Below are 15,387 nucleotides of genomic sequence, written 5' to 3'. Positions count from 1 at the left end.
AAGTTCAACAAGGATGTAATCCAGGAGTGCATTAGAGGCTTGGATCTACCCAGCTGGGGAGAAGCACTGTGGAAAGGGACCTGGGAGTCCTGTGGACAGCAAGCTCAATATGGGTGAACATTGTGCAACTGTGGCACAGAAAGGCAACAGGATGTTGGGTTTCATCAACAGGAACATCTCTAGCAGAGACAGAGATGTCATTAACCAACTTTACTCAGCATTTTCCAGGCCACACCTGGAATACTGTGATCAGTTTTGGTCCTTGCTATACAAAAGAGTTGTGGACAGGCTGGAGAGGGTCCAGAGAAGGGCCACAGAGATGATCAAAAGACTGGGAAGACTGCCATAGCAGGAAAGCTGAGAGGACTGGGTTTGTTTAGCCTTGAGAAAAGAAGGCTGAGGGGAGACCTTATTATCATGTTACAATATTTAAAAGGTGGCTACAAAGAAGATGAAAATCACAATTTTACATGAACTCACATGGAAAAGAGGGGTAATGCGTACAAGAAACTCCCGGGGAAATTCCAATTGCAAACAAGAGGAATTTTTTTCACAATGAGAACAATCAGCCATTCAAATAATCTTCCCAAGGAAGTCGTGGATTCCCCAGCACAGGACACTTTTAAGATTCAGTTTTACAGGGTGCTGGTACATCTTGTCTAGACTGTGCTTTTGTCAAGAAAGTTTGGACTAGATGATCCTTGTGATCACTTCCAACCTGGGAATTGACAATTCTATGACTCTATCATTATTCACAACTGTGAGAAAAGCTTTAAAAACAGAATACTGACAATTCTTCTAAAATGTCTCAGTCTAACTTATGCTCCCATAACGTGATAACTATATGGGTCCATTAGCTCAATCTGTTGCAGTCATTAACAACACGAATGCCACTTCTTTTTAATGTTTGTGAAGTTAAATAGAAAGGTTTAGTCCATCTGTATGAAAAGTGATGACTGTGGACTTGCAACTATATCATATAAGCTGCAGTATGTGTGCCACTCAGAATTTTTAATGGAAAAATTATAGTGCATTTAGTTTCATCTCTCTCTTTGTGGTGGTGAATCCCCAAACCCATCCTATGGGCTGCTCTACAATCTAAAGAATTCCTGTCAGGCCTTGCTTTCGTGTAATGAGTTGGTTAGTGAAGCATCCCTTGACTGCACCAAGAATTCTTTAGCGACTAAGTGAGGTACTGATCATACCAGCAATTCCTGTTCCCTGGATAAGATGGGGAGCAAGAACAAAGATAATCAGTCATCCCCTGACAGACTCAGAACATTGAGTTAGTTGTAGCCTGAGTGGAACAGTACCATTGTTACTGGAGTTTTGAAAAAATTCTTGTAAATGCCTACTTGGATTGTGGCCAGGATCGAAATTTACTGATGACCAAAGCCAGTCATGTTGTGACCCTATAAATTAGTGCTCCTAATGAGGTCCTTTGACCTCTCCTAGACCACAGCATCTCCATCTGAGTGGGACAGCTCCCTGAGCTCACAAACTTGAGAATTAGTGATAACTGGAGAATCATCTCCAAAAGCTCACAATGGGGTCTGTGCCAAAGAATCCCCACTCCTTGAGGCTCTATCCTCAGCCACTGAGAAATGCCAAGACATTTGACATTAATATTTCACAGAACTCGAGAGGAATTTTTATCAAGACATGCCTTGATATGTCTTTATGTATGTGTGCATGCATATGTGTGCATGCGTATGTGTGCATAAATTAATTGCTGTAGCAAGTGTAGTAAATTCTATTAACTCACTTTATAAATGTTAAGATCCATCTTACAACTGCAGGCTCTTGCTAGGTGAAAGCCATGTAAAAATCCCACCTGTGGTAAACTGGTACACTTGTAACCCTCTAGATACAGACCATTGACCAAGTGTGAGACTAAGACCAGACCTAGCCTCATGTAGACTCCTTAGGGAGTTTAGAAACCAAGGGGGTCTATTCTGACACTCATACTTCAATGGGAAGCTCTCCCTCACACTTTGTGCCTTTGGTCTCTATATCAATAATTTTTAATACATTTTTACTCAATTTTCCTTTATTTGCTTCATCCATGGAATAAGGATTAGAGTGAACTTTGCCATCAAATTCTTTTAAGTCATGCTTTATAAATTCATTTTAAAGTTAATCTTGATATTAAAACTCTTTAATGTTCATTCCTTGTGTGACACTACTAACTCATTTCACTACAGTCCTCTACAGAATAAATGAGAACTTGGTTACAAGCAAGGATAAGGCAGACATGAAGTTTTTCTGTCCGACAGACAATTCTGAGTTTTCAAAAAACCCCTCCCTTTTTATTGCAAAAATATGGAGGTCGTTTCAGAATCTGAAGGATACATGTGTCATATTCAGAATATCTGAAATAAACATACTGGGTATTAAACGATAAGAGAAATACAGATGTGAGTTCCTGTTTCATTTACTTGGATATAATGAAACTGATGAAAGTGTGCTTCCTATATGCCAACGTTCTCTCCTCTCCAGGTTAGTGGACTAAATGGAATTATTCCTGTCTTTGCTGATGAAGCTGTTTCACTAGGTATGAGTAATTAAATACTTAGTACTTGAGAAAGAAAAGATTCAATAGCATGGAAGTTAGAACAGCTAAGTAAAATTAAGGTTAACATCCTTGTTTCCAAAAAATACAATCCATTTTCTTGAGAAAACCAACTCAAATATGAGTGGTTGAGATTAATCATTTGGAGCTAGCTCATGTTCATTGGTTACCAGAGACTAAAAATAACATCAACTGTAAGATGGGAACATGTGCTTTCTATATCCTGTAAAATTATACTGGATAACTGGACTTTTCTAGAATAAATTTGTTTCTAATATTGAGAAAAAACCCTCATAATGAAAAAAAAAAAAAAGGAAAAAAATATTGAAACCAGATGTTACAGTATCTTTTCGTAAAAATGTGAAGAGGTCATAATCTTAAATTAAATATCATTGCAAACGTTTGATTAGCATAGCAGTATCTGTGTCCCTTCTACCACTTATAAACTTCTTTTTTTTTTTGAGGATATCAAGGTAACAGATTGCAAATAACTTTGTCTTTGTACAACAGTCCAGCAAATAAAAAACGAACATACTGGGACTATGACAACTGTGCAAACTCCAAACTGTGTTGTTCCAAATCTTCCACAAGCCATGTTTTCTTTCCTTGGGTTTGATTTTTTTTTTTTTTGTTTTCTTTTCTGTATTTTTTTTCATATTACAACAGTAAGGCCAATGTAAATTAACCTGAGAGGTGGTTTTAATTTTCAGAAGGCAGATAACTGTCTTTTAGTGAGCCCTAGCTGATGAGAAGACTCTGTCACATGAATTTTGGGAAGGCATCCTAACCCCTACAGTTCATGAGAAGTTTCTGACATATGTTCCCAAAGAGCATTTGGGTTTGATTAATTTTATTTCTAAAGTATTTTTTTATAAAAACCTTCTAGGTTGATTCCTAGTGGGAATTAGGGTCTTCTTGCTAAAAGGTTAAGTATTTGTGTTTTAATATATGCAAGTGTAAACACAAAGATGACCTCATTTTCTGGACCTGAGATATACTACAATTCATGAGGAGTTAAGGCACAGGAAGTTTATGTTTTTCAGAAGCGATATGTTTTTTACTGTAAATTAATTTGAAGAAAAAAATTTCTCATAAAAGAAAATGTGTGCATCATTAGTCTGAAACGTGAATGATAAAAATGAAGACAGGAACATATAAGAAATTTTTTCTTTAGGAAGTCTCAAGGAAGTAAGAGGTCCCACCTTCATAGATTTTACTGAATTTTCTTAAAATGTCTGAAACAAAACCAAGTCTGCCAGCTACTATTTATTTTAGCACTTGTGTCACATAGTTGGAAACTTCCACTAGACCAGGTTGCTCAAAACCCCATCCAACCTGGCCTTAAACACTTCCAGGGATGGGGCATCCACACCTTTTCTGTGCAACCTGTTCCAATATCTTACCACCCTTATAGTAAAGAATTTCTTTCTAAAATCTAATCTAAATCTACCTTCTTTCATTCAAAGCCATTCCCACTTGTAAAAAGTCCCTCTCCAGCTTTCTTGTAACTCCCTTTTAGGTACTGGAAGACTGTTATATGGTCTCACCAGAGCTTTCTCTTCTCCAGGCTGAAATCAGATATTTCTACCAGTCACGTACCTTTTCCTAAAGGAAAACTCAGAATGGTCAGCTATGACATCTACCTCACCTGAATCTATAAATTTCTTCTGGAATTCACCTTTTTCAGGTAGGAGGCAGATAAAATGATATTTTCTTTTTCATTCAATACCTTTTCTAATGTGTAACAGTACTACATTTCTGACACATAGCTGAAGAATTGCATTTCTTTACTCACAGATTCTTTAAATATTACAAAATAATTTTTGTCTAAAAAAAATTTACCCAGTTAAATGACAGTTCAGCTTATTTAATTGTTATTATGTTGTTTTATCAGATTCTTGGATCCACACTGGTTACTTTGCATTACATGTGTATTCAGATACTTACATTGCCTAATCCAAGAATATAGCTAGGGATCATATTCACTAATATCTTCATAAAACAGTGACATTTTACCTGAGAGACGTTTTGCTTTAGATTTCACCTTATGTTTTGTTCCAACAAACTTTGCCTGTTTCTTTTTTTTTGAAACTTGCTTCGGACTTTATCACTTTTAAATCATCATAAATAGTTCATGATAGCTACCTCTGGGCTTCATCTGACAGTGATGTAAGCAATGTTGTATGTGTGCTAGTAGAGACAGATAACCAAAAAATATTTGGGCTGTTAAAGTGTGTATTGTAAATCAGGCAGGGATTCCTGGATCGTGTACAGTAGAGGTAGTTTGTTGGGGTTTTTTCTGACCAAAGGCAAAAAAGAAAAAGGGTGTAACAGAAAAAACACTAATCTTCTATATAGAAAATTATAGAACAGTGTTTCAATTATCACAGAACTGAGGTTATGTCCCTTGCATATCCAGTGAAGGGGCAGAACAACAGTGACATTTTGTTCAATTAAAATATTCCTAAACCTAATAATCTAGGAAATAGAATCATAGAATAGTTAGGGTTGGAAAGGACCTCAAGATCATCTAGTTCCAACCCCCCCACCATGGGCAGGGACACTTCACACTAAACCATCTCACCCAAGGCTTCGTCCAACCTGGCCTTGAACACTGCCAGGGATGGAGCACTCACAACCTCCCTGGGCAACCCGTTCCAGTGCCTCACCACCTTAACAGGAAAGAATTTCCTCCTTATATCCAATCTAAACTTCCCCTGTGTAAGTTTTAATCATTACCCCTTGTCCTGTCACTACAGTCCTTGATGAAGGGTCCCTCCCCAGCATCCCTATAGGCCCCAAATTCTTGAAGTAAGGTTGTTTTTCAACTCTGCACCTCCTTGAAAATTTGCAACTATATATAAATTGTGCAATTGTATGCTGTCCTCCCTCCAGGACTATCTCATGAAGTGTATAAAATGGAAAAAAAACCCAGTATTCAATATTTTGTCTTATCTTTTTATTTTCACTCTACAGATGCATATTTCATTTATTAGACTTTATTGAAACCATGTCCTCGAGACAGAGTTACTGCTTTTCTCATAGCTTTTTCTATCACAGTCATCACTATAGCAACAGAGTGCTTCACAAGCATGAAGAAACTCATTTCACAAATTTCTGCAGAAGTGAGGTTTGTGGCTGAGCTTCTGTTTTTAAATAGAGAAAATTGATAGATTAAATGAACTAACAAATGAGGTCAGCTGTACTGAAAATCTTAGTCAAATAAATACAAAGATTTAAGGTTTTTCTTTTAAACTGAAATTTGAACTGTTTGCATCTTCAAGAAATAAAACTTGAACATTAGAACTACTTGAATAGTAACAGTAGTCAGAAACCTGTAATAAGCACAAGGAAAATCAGGCAGACTTCACAAATTATGAGTAGATAGTGAAAACTCTTAAAAGTCAAACTGATTTTTTTTTTTTGAAGATGAAAATAAAAGCAGTAGAAATAAAAATAATATGGTTAGTAATACAAATAGAGTGGGAAAAGTAGTGTAGCTGCTATGCCTGAAGTTAGTAAAGGCTAAAAGGCCAGGAACATGTTATAGACCATAGAGTAGCTTAGGCAGAATAAGAATGAGGCATGGAAATGGAAAGTATTATTGCTTAGTGAATCTCAGAAGCATAATAAGTCCATATCCATTGCTGAATTCTGTCTAGGAAGCCATCAGAATGGAAGGAAGTTAACACAGCAATGCTTCAAGGAATATTTAAGAACAAATTTCACTAGATATTTTCACTAATTTAATGAAGAATGAATGAAGGAGATTTAAAGACAAAGTGTTGTCAGTGCCAACTCCCTGTGTTACAATGTGGAAAAGAATCAAGGTTAAAATAGTAGAATTAGTTTAAAACATGATAATATGAAGTGAAAAGCCATGGAAATAGGCATTCAGAGAAAGAATATATTGTTTTCTTGGAAATAGTTAAGAAGAAAAAGATACGGAGGAAGATGTGTCTTGCAAATTGCGAAACACATTGTAAAAATATAAAAACAAAATAAAAATTAGAATTATTAATTTGTTTCAGAAGAAGGAAGTTCTAGTTTAAGGAAATGAAGCAAATATTCAGTGTTATGAAACATTTTCATTTAAGTTGTCTCAAGGAACAGTTCTGAGTCTTTCTTAGGGAGGAAGAGAAATTACCCATCTATAGTTATCAGACTGTGCTCTAGAAACACCTTGACTAGGAGTCTGGAAACTATTCAGTATCTTTTGTCATGCTCACTTTCAGGAAAGTGAAACTAGCCTTTGTGAAGCTTAGTGTGATGCCTGCTTATAAAAAGTATAGGAAAAAGGAGGTTTACTTTTAGAATGTAGTCTGAAGTATCTGTGAACGGAAGCCTCCAAAAGAATGTGCTTAAGCTGGCTGGTTCTTCCAGTCCTCAGTGTTTCTTCAGACAAAAAGAACTATTTAGCTGACAGATGGAAATTTCTTTTATTCTTAATCAGTTTGATTGCATTTTGATTTCTTTAGTTAAAAATCCTCAAGGAGTAATAGAATGCTGGCATTGCACTTAACTCCTAATAATAGAGAGGATTCAAAAATACAGTGGAATTTCCATTAAAAAGAGTTCTAAGTCAGTATGAAATGCTATATAATGCCACTTGGAGCTGGTTTATATCACATCAGCAGCAGAAGCAAAATTGCATGTTGCTGTTAAGAAATGCTAGGGGTTCTGTGTGGCAACCCGCTTCTACCACAGGCAGGGAAAAGACAGGAGAAAAGAGCTTTCAAATAGACTGAAAGGAGTACAGATTCCTGCTGATTTTGGCTCACTTTTCCTATTGGCTTCTAGGAAGGGATAAAGATAACATGCACTGAAGCGAAAGCTGATTTTAAGCACTAGCTACCAGTACATCCTCCCTTCTTGGGATTCCTGGAGAGACATACCAATGGTTATTATTCCTTAATAATACCCTACTTTGCCTATGCCTGTTTGTCCTGATGCTAGAATAATTGAATGATTGAGTTGTGAAAACAGCAAAATGTAAGATGTAGTCTAGTCTACTTATTTATACTGCCTAGAATAATAGCTTTCCGGTTCTCATTTGGTTTTGGGGTGGGGACATTTGTTTCTGTTTATTAGAATAGCTAGTAAATACTGGCATATGGGCTTTGTGCATCCTGGAAAGCTTCAGCAAATCCCTCTCCCTGACATAATTTGTCTTCTATATTCAAAAGATATTTCTGTAAGTTCTATCTATTTTCCTAATTAAACCATTACATCAGAAGGACCTTGGTGTGTTTTTGATATAACAGTATCTATAGGAAATAACAGTTTATCTTGGGCAACTGTGTTTGGTGATTTGCGATTGTGATTCTTTTCCCCCTAAGTTAAAAAAAAAAAAAAAGAAAAAAGAAAAAAGAAAAAAGAAAAAAGAAAAAAGAAAAAAAAGTGGTTTGTTTTTCTTTTTTCATATATCCATCTGGAATCCTGATTCTCCCTCCAGGTTTAGATTTATACTGAGCCCACATCAAGCCTAATGGTAAAAGGACCAGGTGTCTCTCTCCTAAATTAGCTGATTTGCCAGAAAATTCCTGAGCCCTAATCAATTTTCTGGCTTCTTAGAGATCATCCTTATTAGCTGTTTGACCTATTACGAACAATAACAGCGTCAAAGCATTCTTTTTTACTGAAGTTATACTACATTTTTACTTTTGATCATATATTCTTCTACAATACTGTCCACTTTGTAATTTACTAGAACTGTCCCTAATAGGGCTTTCTTCCCTGGTAAATAAAAAGATCCATAGACACTATGACCGCAATTTTGATTTGCCCTCAGACGCAGATTGTCTACATGAATGATCACTCACTGTCTCCAGCTCAAAGGAAATAGGTGGTTGATGAAACAAATTCCTGGAATAGGGCAAAACTAAGTTCTGAACCTTGTTCACAAGAGGCATTCATGTGTTTTGTTCACTGTTAATATAAAATTACCCCTTAAGCACTTAATGGAACCAAAGTCTCCTATCTCTTGAGTGAATGCCTTAGCTGCTTCACATCCTGTACTTTTGTCTAACTTCTTTTTAATTCTTTATTTATTTTTTTATTCTTAATTTTTATTCTGATTGTTTATTCTTATTTTGCCTAGGGAAAAAGATTTAGACAGAAAATGAGAAATATTATTCCCAACATCGTAACAACATAGAATTTAATTCCGTTAGTGTTTTAAGAAATTAAAGATGAAGGCTTGAAATCCAAAAGACTGAAGAAGGTTTTAGTACTCAATCTTCACATGTTGGACACATACTTTAATCATTTGTGCTTTGGGTTACAGCTGGAGTAGTACTGCTATTTCTTAGGCCTGTTGTGAATCTAGGCTTGGGATGCCACAGTTATGAGATTTTTTGAGTTATGTTAGAGCCTTACAGTTATAAGAAATTCTCTCTTGAGAAACAAAGGTAGAGCAAAATTCTGGTAGAATTGGTGATATTCTTTTACTGCTTTTGAACTGCCTTTTACACTGATAAAATCAACCAGTGACTAAAACTTGATAATTATAACACTTTTCAGTGTTACAGTGTAATTGATGGCATGTTCTGTTAGTTCAGAGGCATAAAACAGGTACATTTGGAAATACCAGATGATATGTGAAAATGTATGAAAATACAGCATGAGCAAGCCCAGAAGATATTTTTGTACTTGCAGGAATAATCTGCTTTTACTTTATCACTGTAGCCCATTTTGAAAAGGCAGAAAATCCCTTATTGCACTGCTGCAGAAAAACATGTCAAAACATCAACTAATGCAAAACGTCAAGTAATGCATTGAAAAATCTACTTATTACATGCTTCAGTGACCTTGGAAGCAAAGGAAAGCTGCAAGTACACAGAGTGGTACAAGATAGACAAGGATGGCAGTGTACTGACCTCTGCTCTTTTTAATCTGTTTGCCATTTTAGTTATCTCTTCTATTGTTGTGATGTATGTTTATGCTAGCTGTTAGAAGACCTTTCCAGACATAGTTTTACTTTGGAAAACATGGGCCTTAGCTGAGAAGGAACATTGCCCTTAAGCAGTAGATTCAGCAGGGGGAAAAAGCATACGGAAGCATACAAGAAATACTCTATGTATTCACAGGACTGTGAGTAATTATGATCTACTTATCTACTGGCAAGATTAATAATTTGGTTTTAAATAAGAAAGTTAAAACCACTTCTCAACAGTAAACAGTTTTCAATCCACTTTTGTCAAAGAAGTAGTGTAGGCCATGACTGCTTTCTCTAGCTCCTCCTTAACAGGCAATACATGCATTCATCTCAACCAGGAATTTCCTGATGCAAGACATGAAAACGTTACACAGAAATCAAATTGTATCTGTTAAAAATACAGAGTGGGTTTACAGATGTATTGATTTCTAAGGAAAGGTGGTGAAAGAAGTGACTGTAACCACTATTAGGTAAACAGAAAAGGTTTAATCTTCCACTTTAAATACACCAGTGCTCACTTTCCCAGATGGCGCCATTATATAGGAAATCTTTAGCTCTTCTGTGAAACCCTGTTGAAAGGCTATCATTTGTTATTAAGTTTTCTAAATGGTGTAGAACAGGTTTTATACAGAAAAATTGAGTTTATTGCATTCAGTATGATGAGTTTCCGTGAAAATGTGCCTATTTTTTTATGAAATGCCATTGAGAGTTAGATTCTTTTAAAACCTAGCTTAGCTTGCAGTTGCTGAGCCTAGCTGAATAGTTGGTATATTTCATGGAGTATTCCATAGATATGAAAAAAGGCTGCAGGTCCATGGCAGCTAAACTATGAACTCATGAGAAAAGAGCAAGCAAGGTGTATCTATTAGTTTACCAGGTTGCAGGGATGTGAAGGCTCACTACCAAGGCTTCCTATTTTGGCTGCATATTAATATCTCTAACACCCTGTGCCCCCACTCATTTTTAATGCAATTCGTCTCATTTACCTGTCTTGAAATTTGTAATGCAGCTGATTAAGGCTTTGCTTGGCATTCTATTTCATGTTAAATAGTTAAAAAACACATTCAGCCCAATAATTCCATTGTTTTAATAATTATTCCTTTTCTTTAATTCAAGTGAAATAACAAAATTAGATCTGCCTGTCATGAGAGTATTTTTCTTCTAGTTCAAATAGATGAAATGAATGTAATTGCCAGCTGTTCTTTCAAATTCAAATTCCATGTACTTATCCTGAAATCTTTGATACACTGGTTTCTTCAAACCAAATTGTTAAAAAAACTTTATGAAAAAATGCCAGCAATATTTTCAGTTATATAGACTTTCGATGCCATATATCTATTGTAAAGCTCATATAAAGCTCATATCCAAATCTATTGTAAAGCTCACTTGTTTCTTTGATGCTTTAAATATATTTTCTATGTATACTCTACGCCCATACATGTACACATACATGTATATTTCTCACTCTACAGAATTAATAAAAATCCAGTTTCTTTATGTGGTTTTTTTTTTTCCTGTTGAATTCACATTTTATTTTTTTTTTCCTCTGACAGTTTTTTGCAAAGTTTTCGTGACACTGATGATTTCCTCCTGAAGGGTCTTATGGGAAGCAGGTTTTATGACTATAAAACACACGTGTGTCTAGCTGTTTTCTCGCTGCTAAGTCCAACTGTGTGGATTTCTGGCTCTCATTACAGAGTCTGCTGACAGTTCTCTTATCACTGACTATACTGTAATGATCCTAGGCAAAACATGCTTTACACATAGTGTTTGCTCTTTTTTAGTGAGTGCTTTCGTGCTCTCTGCCTTATAAATGTTAAATTGTTCCAATGTAAATAATAAGAAGAAAATTTACTATACATGAACTATTTCCTTAAAAATGGTTTATGGTTTTCAAAATAGTAATTAATTACAGCCAGTGTCTGGGATCATTTAACTTCCCTTTCTTCCTCAAGGATGAAATAATGAGCTCAAATCTTTTAAGTGAAGTTGAAACTTGAACCAAACAAAATTAGTGTATGAAGAAATACAAAACCAGTATTTTCTTAGTATACAGGTAAGACTCTGAAGATGATTGAACAATCTTATCAAGACTTAGTTCTATATTATGTTTTAAAAATTGTTTCACTAAATATTGTTTGGTTAACTAATATCTATGCTTAATATAAAAAATGATTCTTTCAAAATACTATGTGAGAGTTGTTTAATTCTCTATTCACTATAAAAAGGGCCTGAAATGATCAGATTAAAATGCTTAGATTACATTATGGACTACAGTTTATTTCCACAATAAATTACAGTTTTCAATCTGTAATGTAAGTTGATTTGTAGCAACTTGGTTGTATCAACTGAGTTTTTTTGCGATGAGAGGTAATGATTTTAAAACTAAAATAGGGGAGATTCAGTCTGGGTGTGAGGAAAAGGTTTATTACAATGAGGATGGTAAAAAACGAGCAGTTGCCCAGAGAGGTGGTAGATGTGCCATCCCTGGAGAAATTCAAGGCCAGGCTGGATGTGGTTCTGGGCACCTGATCTAGTTGATGATGTCCCTGCTTACTGCAGGGGCATTGGACTGGATGACCTTTGAAGGTCTCTTCCAACCCAAACCATTCTATGATTCTAAGCACTTTTTTTCAAAACATGAAGTAGACACCACTAAGGACTTATGAAGACTTAATAGGCAATAAATTGTCCACAGGCTGCTTAAGCCAGCAATGAAATAATTGGAAGTTAAAGCAATTTCTGTACACTTCATGCTAAAGGAATGTTTTCATTTGATTAATATTTCATTGACTGAAGAAGAACAATAATAAATGAGATTTTCATGATGGGAGGCTTGTTTTCTTTCCAAGACTGATTTTTTTTCCCATAGAAATTAATAAAGCACCAGCCAGTCTGCTGGCCTATCAAACATAAAAGATTTAATTATCTGTTCTGGCCATATTGGCATAGTGAATGGAAAACCTGCTGCTCTGGGAAAGGAGCCCTTGGCAGGGTAGGGTACTGCTTCACTGAATTAGTTTTTTTCTCCTGCCTGACCCTCTTAGCTCTTCTGTTGAGAGCCTGTGAAAAGATATGAAAAGGAAGAAGGCAATCAAAGGCAGTAAGAAAAAGAATTTAGCAGTTTTATGTGAAAAAGTCCTAAAGTTTCAGATCTTGATGGATCAGCTAGATCTGACTTTATCTGGCAGCTTTACCTTTCTCATTGCATATAATAGCAAGGTTATCAAGACAGTTATGTACCAGACGTTTGTGTTTGTTTCTGACATACTAGTCCTGCATGGTATTTTACTGGGAATGTTTAACTGTGGAGAAAATGTCAAATATGATGACCTTTGAGGCACACAAAAATTGACCTCAGCTACAATGGGGTAAGCTGTGCTTGCAGGTATTTTGATAGTATGGTTTGATGACTATAGGCAACCTAAAGCATGGGTTACAGCTTCTGTGTAAAACAAGCGCTGACCTATTTTTTTTTTTTTTTCAGAAGAAATAGTTTTGAAATAGCTAGCAGGAGACCATACAAAGGAGGGGCTTGGAAATAAAAGAGTGGTGGAAAAAATAGAATAGATAAATTGTATTGTCCTTTATATAGTTGCTCCTTTGCTATGTTTTCTTCTAATAACGCCTTTTTTTAAAATGCATTTATTTTTTAGAGTTTTTAGAAAGAATTTTCTTATTTCTTACTTGTTTATCTGAAATTAATATAACATTGAGGTTGATGTGTAACCACAGGATAAAAGCGAATCTTTCAGGAAAACCCTTGCAAAAATATTGGCATCACATCACTACCTTTTTGTATACCCCTGGAATTTATCTTGCAAAAAATAAATTTTTGGGGGGATGAAAGAAATGAAGAGACATAGGTAAAAAAAAATACCACACTAGTATATTTACTTCTCTGATTTCTTTGTACTTGATGAAAAAAATCTGTGACAATCCTGGATGGTTTATATAAATTCCTCACTATATCAGAATGATCTATAATCTAATCCACATATGTAACCTGATGCAATCTTGGCCAGTTTAGATGGGTCTTTGAGCAACCTGGTCTAGTGGCAGGGAGGTTGGAACTAGATGATCTTTAAGGTCCCTTCCATGGGACCATAGAACTATGATTCTATGTTTCTTTGATATATTTGTATATATACACATATAAAAGCGAAACTCACAGGAGGCAAGTTGTTTGAAAAGAGAATATGCTTTACATTTTCAATATAAACTTTAAAAATTACATCAGAAGACCAATTTGAGTTTTATTGCTTCTAAAGTACAGATTCCCTCTCATCTAACTTAAAAAAAAAAATAAATACTTAATTTGTAGAAACATTGAAATCTGTGAAACAGAGTGAAATATGTTTTATTTAGGAGCATTGAGCAGGTACACAAAAGCCGGTACTCTACATACCCTATAATTCAATAAATTAGTGAGAAATTTGTTCTACTTGAATACTTTCTCTCTCAAAGTGAGCACTGCAGCTGACAAACCTTCTGTTTATCACAGAAATAGCCTATAGTCAAGCACTTTTCTTGAATAACTGAAGACAAAATACTAAACCAAAGCAAGCTGGTGATATGTGCTCTAACAAAATAATAGAGATAGCTTGGAGATGAAATAATTAAAAGCATACTGGAGATGCTAATACCAGTATGTGTTATTAATTTTAAATACCAGAAGGTATAACTGATATCACCTACTCTCACCTTCATGCAGATTAACACTAATTGCCACTCCCCATTTTCATACATTGTCTTCAAGATGTATCCTTGTGCTCATTTAAGATTGTGTTTATATCATCTAATGACACTAGACACTATGTATAACGTCAGAAAGGGACCTGAAATTCAGTGCAAAGCAAATGTTATGGCCTTGTGGCAAAGGCGGTCAAACACATTCTGGCCTGTGACAGCAAAAGCACTGCCAGATGGTCAAGGGAAGTGATTATTCCCCACTATTCAGTGGCTGTGAGGGTGCATTTGGAGTACTGTGTCCTGTTTTATTCCCCAGTTGAAGAAAGACATTGATGTACTGAAATAAGTATATCAGAAAACCACCACAATGTTTAGAAGGATGGATCACAAAATGTTTAAGAGACTGAGAAACCTGAGTCTATTCAGTGTTAAGAAGATAAGGCTTAGGAGAGATATTAATGACGTTCTATGCAGAGAACAGAGACAGACTCTTCTTGGAGGTATACATTCGTGGACAATAAGCTCTGGACACAAACTACAACAGAGACTCTAATACTAGGAGAAATAAAATTGATATGATAGATAGGAGAAAGCTTTTAACCACTAAAATATTAAAAAACTGTGACAGGCTTGCCCGAGAGAATCGGGTGTGCTCTCTATCCCTGAAGAGATTTTAGAATCTACTGGCCAAGCCTTCTAATAACTTGATCTAGCAAGTGCTGCTTGGAGTGAGGTCTTGGACTATATGACTTCCAGAAATTCTTTCTAAATAATTCTCTGATTCTGAGATGCATCAACTTAGATGTCTAAATTAAGAAAATAGCTTTACTGTATAGTGTCTTCAAAAGCAGGCATCTCTGGAAGGCTTAAGAGAAATGTAATGTAGATGCCCCAAAAGGCTTTCTGGAGGATTAGGTGTCTCTTCAGGGGTAATAAAGGAAGACTGGGAAAAGCATTGCCCTAATTTAGAACAAAAAAATCATGGACAGTATGCATTTTTTCTCTTAACAGGTGGATAAATCACCAAAGGAAATAATGGAAAGTTTTCAGTTTTCCACTCCACAACACTGTTCTGTATCACTGGTTATTAGTTCTTCATTTTATTTTGCAATTTGGTAAAAATATTCTGTTGAGGTAGAAAATGAAGTCTAACCCAGGCAGAATCATGGAATTGCAACAGATGTAT

Source organism: Lathamus discolor, chromosome 5, assembly GCF_037157495.1.
Source record: "Lathamus discolor isolate bLatDis1 chromosome 5, bLatDis1.hap1, whole genome shotgun sequence".
Classification (NCBI taxonomy): domain Eukaryota; kingdom Metazoa; phylum Chordata; class Aves; order Psittaciformes; family Psittacidae; genus Lathamus; species Lathamus discolor.
Note: the sequence above shows the minus strand (reverse complement) of the source record.